Below are 7,500 nucleotides of genomic sequence, written 5' to 3' on the forward strand. Positions count from 1 at the left end.
ACACACAGACACACCTGAACTCATCATAGCTGTGCTAATAGCATTGGCCGAAACGTTTCCACAACCAAACCAACATTAGCTCATCCACTCATTCACATATGTGTGTGCCCGGAGGTCCGGGAGCTCCAGTCATAAGTCCGGGTGATCTATGTCCGGAGAAGGCTCACATTAGCCGCTCTAAGGGGTCCTGCTGCCCCCCAGCTTCCCGGCCTTTGAGAAGAGACACATAAATCCGCTCTTCCGCTTCTCCGCTATGGGCCCTGGTACTCCCGATCCTCCGAACTCAGGTGAATTGCGTGACGTGCTTCTGCTCTCCTATAAGCCCCTACACACTTCGAACACGGCTGTTATCACCCTGTTACTGCATTTCAATGACACCCATTTGCTTTCGATCTCAGTGTCTGCCACCGTACGCAAAAAGCGGGGGGTGGGGGGTGGGGGGGCATAAGCGCATTCGTGCTGTAAGTAATCAGAAGTTAATAGTGTTAACGGTTTGCGAGAAATTTTTAATGCTAGACAAAAAAAGAAAATTAAAAGGATATAATTAAATAAATAGATAGAAAAATAAAATTAAAAACGAAAAAAAAAAATTGTGAGGGGAATATAACATGTAATTAAGTTGGCGGTTCACAAGGAATCTCAGACATCAAACTGTTTTTAATTGAACATAAATAGTACACCCAAATATACAAATGTACAAATAAACATAGCAAGGTAGAACTGAATGTCAATGAAACAACCAGGCATGAGGAAGCAACGGACATCAGGACATTTGTTCTGTATGTAATGAGAAGTTAATAGTGTTACAGGTTTGTGAGAAATTTACAGTGCTAGACAAAAAACGAAATTAAAAGGAAATAATTAGATAAATAGATAGACAAATGAAATTAAAACCAAAAAAAAAAAATGCAAGGGGAATACGACATGTAATTAAGTTGGCGATTCACAAGGAATCTCAGACATCAAACTGTATATTTTTTGTTGTTTATATATAAACATATATAAACAATCATATATTGTTTGTTGTTTATTTTTGGGATATATTGAGGAATATTTAATGGAAAGGAGTCACAATCGCTTTTTGACAATGTCGAAGTGTATACGTGGCTATAGAATTTAAAGTTTTCATTAGAAATTATAGCCTCATCTGTAATTTCCTTGTTGTTAAGACGGGCTTAGCTTTGCTCCGCTCCTCCTCTCCTCCGCTCCTCCGCTCTTCCGCTCCGGGCCCTGGAACTCCCGATCCGCGGGACTTCGGTGAATTCCGGGCCAGTTTTTTGCTCTTCTGCTCTCCTCCCCTCCTCCGCTTCTTCGCTCCCCCGCTTTGGACCCTGGAACTCTTGAACAGGGCCGGGCTTCTGCCCTCCGCCTCTCCTCTGCTCATCCGCTCCAGGCCCTGGCACTCCCTGTGATCCAGTCATTCGCATGTGCGTGCCCGGAGGTCCGGGAGCTCCACTCAAACGTCCGGGGGGGATAAGGGTAAGGGGTCCTGCCCCCCCCCCCTCGCCGCCTCTGAGAAGAGAAACATCTCCTCAACTCCTCCGCTCATCCGCTGCGGAACCAGGTACTACCGATCCGCCGGACTCAGGCGAATTGCAGAAAGGGGTTTTGCTGTCCTCCGCTCCTCCGCTCCTCCGCTCCTCCGCTCCTCCGCTCCTCCGCTCCTCCGCTCCTCCGCTCCTCCGTTTCGGGCCCTGGAACTCCCGAACCGCTGGACACAAGCGAATCACGGTCCGGGCTTCTGCTCTCCTCCGCTCCTCACCTCATCCGCTCCAGGCCCTGGTACTCCGTGTCCGCGGGAACCCCCCCCAACCCACAAAAACAAACTCTCACACACACACAAACACACGCACACACACACACACACACACACACACACACAAACACACAAACACACACAGACACACCTGAACTCATCATCGCTGTGCTGATAGCATTGGCCGAAACGTATCCACAACCAAACCAACATTAGCTCATCCAGTCATTCACATATGTGTGTGCCCAGAGGTCCGGGAGCTCCAGTCATAACTCCGGGTGATCTCTGTCCGGAGTAGGCTCACCTTAGCCGGTCTAAGGGGTCCTGCTGCCCCCCAGCTTCCCCGCCTTTGAGAAGAGACACATAACTCCGCTCTTCCGCTTCTCCGCTATGGGCCCTGGTACTCCCGATCCTCCGAACTCAGGTGAATTGCGTGACGTGCTTCTGCTCTCCTATAAGCCCCTACACACTTCGAACACGGCTGTTATCACCCTGTTACTGCATTTCAATGACACCCATTTGCTTTCGATCTCAGTGTCTGCCTCCGTACGGAAAAAGCGGGATGGGTGGGGGGGCATAAGCGCATTCGTGCTGTAAGTAATCAGAAGTTAATAGTGTTAACGGTTTGCGAGAAATTTTTAATGCTAGACAAAAAAAGAAAATTAGAAGGATATAATTAAATAAATAGATAGAAAAATAAAATTAAAAACGAAAAAAAAAAATTGTGAGGGGAATATAACATGTAATTAAGTTGGCGGTTCACAAGGAATCTCAGACATCAAACTGTTTTTAATTGAACATAAATAGTACACCCAAATATACAGATGTACAAATAAACATAGCAAGGTAGAACTGAATGTCAATGAAACAACCAGGGATGAGGAAGCAACGGACATCAGGACATTTGTTCTGTATGTAATGAGAAGTTAATAGTGTTACAGGTTTGTGAGAAATTTACAGTGCGAGACAAAAAAAGAAATTAAAAGGAAGTAATTAAATCAATAGATAGACAAATAAGAAATTAAAACGAAAAAAAAAAAAAAAAATTGCAAGGGGAATGTAACATGTAATCAAGTTGTTTTTTTTTTTTTGTTTTTTTTTTTTTACCAAAAAAAAAAGGAACCTCGGACATGGGTAACTATATTTTTTAGTTTTTGGATTTTTCCATAAGTTTTAAGGATTTTTTTTTTTTTTTTTTTTTATATTTCAAAATCGTTTATGAAGACATTAAAATTTGGGGAGCATTTTTGCATTCTGTTCTTGTGAATGAAGAACTTGGCCAGGCCTAAAAGAACATTGACACAGAGTTCATCTGTTATGTTGCTTATAAGTAAACAGAATGTTATATCATCTTTTGAGAAGGAAACTGGTGACGATGGAATGAGAAGGAGAAAAAATATATGGTCAGTGGTTTCAATGTTGTCTTCACAAAATGTACAAATATTATCTTCAAAATTAAAGCGTACCCTCGATAATTCCTTAGATGGGTAGATGTCAGTCATAATTTTGAAGTGGGTCTCTTTTGCCTTGGGGGTATGGGTAGAGTCAGATACATGGTTCGCAGCGTGGCAATCGATTCCTCATCAAATTTATTTAAAATATCCTTTTTTTTTTTTTTGACGTCCAGGGAATAAGTTTCCTGTGAAACATTTCCTAATAAAGGAGTTGCCGCGCTTTCTGTCCACAATTGAGATTCCCTGGAGTGATAGTCGGGGTAACTGTGGTTGTACGGTTCGGTGCGTCATTATATTTTTGGTCAGGAATACAAATTGTCGAGGCAGTGCGTTTCGTAACTTTAGCAACTCTAATATGGGAGGCTTGAATCTGTGTGTAGTACAGAACTGCTCATTGTCCAGAGGACTGCCAGTGTCATCCATCAAGTCAATTATCGACCATATACCTTTCTCAAAGCATTCCTTGTAAAACAGAGGTTTGTTGCCATGCAGTACATATCGATTGTTCCAAACTATTATACTGTGTGGTGAGAAATTGTGTACGTATATCATTTTCCAGTATAATAATATTTGTTTATGGAACTCTGAACATTTGACAGGAATCTTGTTGATATCCAAGTCAGAGATAAGCAGAAGACTCAGGCCGCCGACTTTGTTGAATAAGTAGTTTGGAGTACAATACCAGAAAGAACGATGAGGTTTGATCCAGGATTTCAACCAGTTCACCTTCAATGTCCCATTCAAGCAGTCCGACTCTATCACTTTCAGCCCTCCTTCACTTGTTTCTTTCACCATATGTGATTTTTCTTAGATGGTGTGGTCTGTTCCTCCAGATAAAGTTGAAATTGATTTGGTTAACAGATTTTACGAGTTGATTTGGAGCAGCATTGGAATACGCTGGGTATATACATCTGGATAAACACATCCATTTTAGTCAAATATATCCGGCCTAATATTGATAAATCTCTCTGGAGCCATATATTAGAATTAAGCTTTACTTTGATTCAGTTTAGATTCAATGTTCCTGGATTGATTTAACGTTTGGTCCTTGGATAGGAAAATGCTCAAGTATTTTATTTCTGATTTCATAGAAACATCGCTGATTTCCTTTAGTGGCGAGTCATGCAGCGCAAGAAGTTTGCATTTCTTTAAGTTTAATGACAATCCTGAAGCCTTGGAGAATGTTTTGGTTGTTTTCAGCACTTATTGGGACTTGATGTTCATTTTTCAAAACTAAGGTTGTGTCATCTGCCAGCAGGCTAATAACAATTTCTGTCCCCAACATTACTTCTGTCCCACACGTATACACACACACACACACACACACACACACACACACACACACACACACACACACACACCTTAATTCCACTCTTTTATATACGCATGTCTGGAGTTCCGGGAGCTCGTTCTCAACGTTCTGGGGATAATCATAGCTGTGCTGATAGCATTGGCCGAAACGTATCCACAACCAAACCAACATTAGCTCATCCACTCATTCACATATGTGTGTGCCCAGAGGTCCGGGAGCTCCAGTCATAAGTCCGGGTGATCTATGTCCGGAGAAGACTCACATTAGCCGGTCTAAGGGGTCCTGCTGCCCCCCAGTTTCCCCGCCTTTGAGAAGAGACACATAACTCCGCTCTTCCGCTTCTCCGCTATGGGCCCTGGTACTCCCGATCCTCCGAACTCAGGTGAATTGCGTGACGTGCTTCTGCTCTCCTATAAGCCCCTACACACTTCGAACACGGCTGTTATCACCCTGTTACTGCATTTCAATGACACCCATTTGCTTTCGATCTCAGTGTCTGCCTCCGTACGGAAAAAGCGGGATGGGTGGGGGGGCATAAGCGCATTCGTGGTGTAAGTAATCAGAAGTTAATAGTGTTAACGGTTTGCGAGAAATTTTTAATGCTAGACAAAAAAAGAAAATTAGAAGGATATAATTAAATAAATAGATAGAAAAATAAAATTAAAAACGAAAAAAAAAAATTGTGAGGGGAATATAACATGTAATTAAGTTGGCGGTTCACAAGGAATCTCAGACATCAAACTGTTTTTAATTGAACATAAATAGTACACCCAAATATACAAATGTACAAATAAACATAGCAAGGTAGAACTGAATGTCAATGAAACAACCAGGGATGAGGAAGCAACGGACATCAGGACATTTGTTCTGTATGTAATGAGAAGTTAATAGTGTTACAGGTTTGTGAGAAATTTACAGTGCGAGACAAAAAAAGAAATTAAAAGGAAGTAATTAAATCAATAGATAGACAAATAAGAAATTAAAACGAAAAAAAAAAAAAAAATTGCAAGGGGAATGTAACATGTAATCAAGTTGTTTTTTTTTTTTTGTTTTTTTTTTTTTACCAAAAAAAAAAGGAACCTCGGACATGGGTAACTATATTTTTTAGTTTTTGGATTTTTCCATAAGTTTTAAGGATTTTTTTTTTTTTTTTTTTTATATTTCAAAATCGTTTATGAAGACATTAAAATTTGGGGAGCATTTTTGCATTCTGTTCTTGTGAATGAAGAACTTGGCCAGGCCTAAAAGAACATTGACACAGAGTTCATCTGTTATGTTGCTTATAAGTAAACAGAATGTTATATCATCTTTTGAGAAGGAAACTGGTGACGATGGAATGAGAAGGAGAAAAAATATATGGTCAGTGGTTTCAATGTTGTCTTCACAAAATGTACAAATATTATCTTCAAAATTAAAGCGTACCCTCGATAATTCCTTAGATGGGTAGATGTCAGTCATAATTTTGAAGTGGGTCTCTTTTGCCTTGGGGGTATGGGTAGAGTCAGATACATGGTTCGCAGCGTGGCAATCGATTCCTCATCAAATTTATTTAAAATATCCTTTTTTTTTTTTTTTGACGTCCAGGGAATAAGTTTCCTGTGAAACATTTCCTAATAAAGGAGTTGCCGCGCTTTCTGTCCACAATTGAGATTCCCTGGAGTGATAGTCGGGGTAACTGTGGTTGTACGGTTCGGTGCGTCATTATATTTTTGGTCAGGAATACAAATTGTCGAGGCAGTGCGTTTCGTAACTTTAGCAACTCTAATATGGGAGGCTTGAATCTGTGTGTAGTACAGAACTGCTCATTGTCCAGAGGACTGCCAGTGTCATCCATCAAGTCAATTATCGACCATATACCTTTCTCAAAGCATTCCTTGTAAAACAGAGGTTTGTTGCCATGCAGTACATATCGATTGTTCCAAACTATTATACTGTGTGGTGAGAAATTGTGTACGTATATCATTTTCCAGTATAATAATATTTGTTTATGGAACTCTGAACATTTGACAGGAATCTTGTTGATATCCAAGTCAGAGATAAGCAGAAGACTCAGGCCGCCGACTTTGTTGAATAAGTAGTTTGGAGTACAATACCAGAAAGAACGATGAGGTTTGATCCAGGATTTCAACCAGTTCACCTTCAATGTCCCATTCAAGCAGTCCGACTCTATCACTTTCAGCCCTCCTTCACTTGTTTCTTTCACCATATGTGATTTTTCTTAGATGGTGTGGTCTGTTCCTCCAGATAAAGTTGAAATTGATTTGGTTAACAGATTTTACGAGTTGATTTGGAGCAGCATTGGAATACGCTGGGTATATACATCTGGATAAACGCATCCATTTTAGTCAAATATATCCGGCCTAATATTGATAAATCTCTCTGGAGCCATATATTAGAATTAAGCTTTACTTTGATTCAGTTTAGATTCAATGTTCCTGGATTGATTTAACGTTTGGTCCTTGGATAGGAAAATGCTCAAGTATTTTATTTCTGATTTCATGGAAACATCGCTGATTTCCTTTAGTGGCGAGTCATGCAGCGCAAGAAGTTTGCATTTCTTTAAGTTTAATGACAATCCTGAAGCCTTGGAGAATGTTTTGGTTGTTTTCGGCACTTATTGGGACTTGATGTTCATTTTTCAAAACTAAGGTTGTGTCATCTGCCAGCAGGCTAATAACAATTTCAGTCCCCAGCACGTCTAACTTTTGGATATCGTTGCTCTTTTCAACATAAACGGCTAGCATTTCGGTAGCAATTATAAATAAATAGGGTGAGATGGGGCAACCTTGGGGGATTCCCACATCAACATGGAAGCTCGGAGTGGTGCCGCTTGGCAGGGTGACACAGCTATGAATATTCTCATAGAGCCCACGGATCACATTCCTGAATATTTAACCAAATCCAAAATGTTCGAGCGTTGCTATGATAAATGGATGTTCGACCGAGTCAAAGGCTTTAGAAAAGTCCAAGAAGGATAT

This window comes from Fistularia commersonii, unplaced genomic scaffold (genome assembly GCF_037954325.1).
Source record: "Fistularia commersonii isolate RoL2024-O1a breed Wild unplaced genomic scaffold, RoL_Fcom_v1.0 HiC_scaffold_44, whole genome shotgun sequence".
Taxonomy (NCBI): Eukaryota; Metazoa; Chordata; class Actinopteri; order Syngnathiformes; family Fistulariidae; genus Fistularia; species Fistularia commersonii.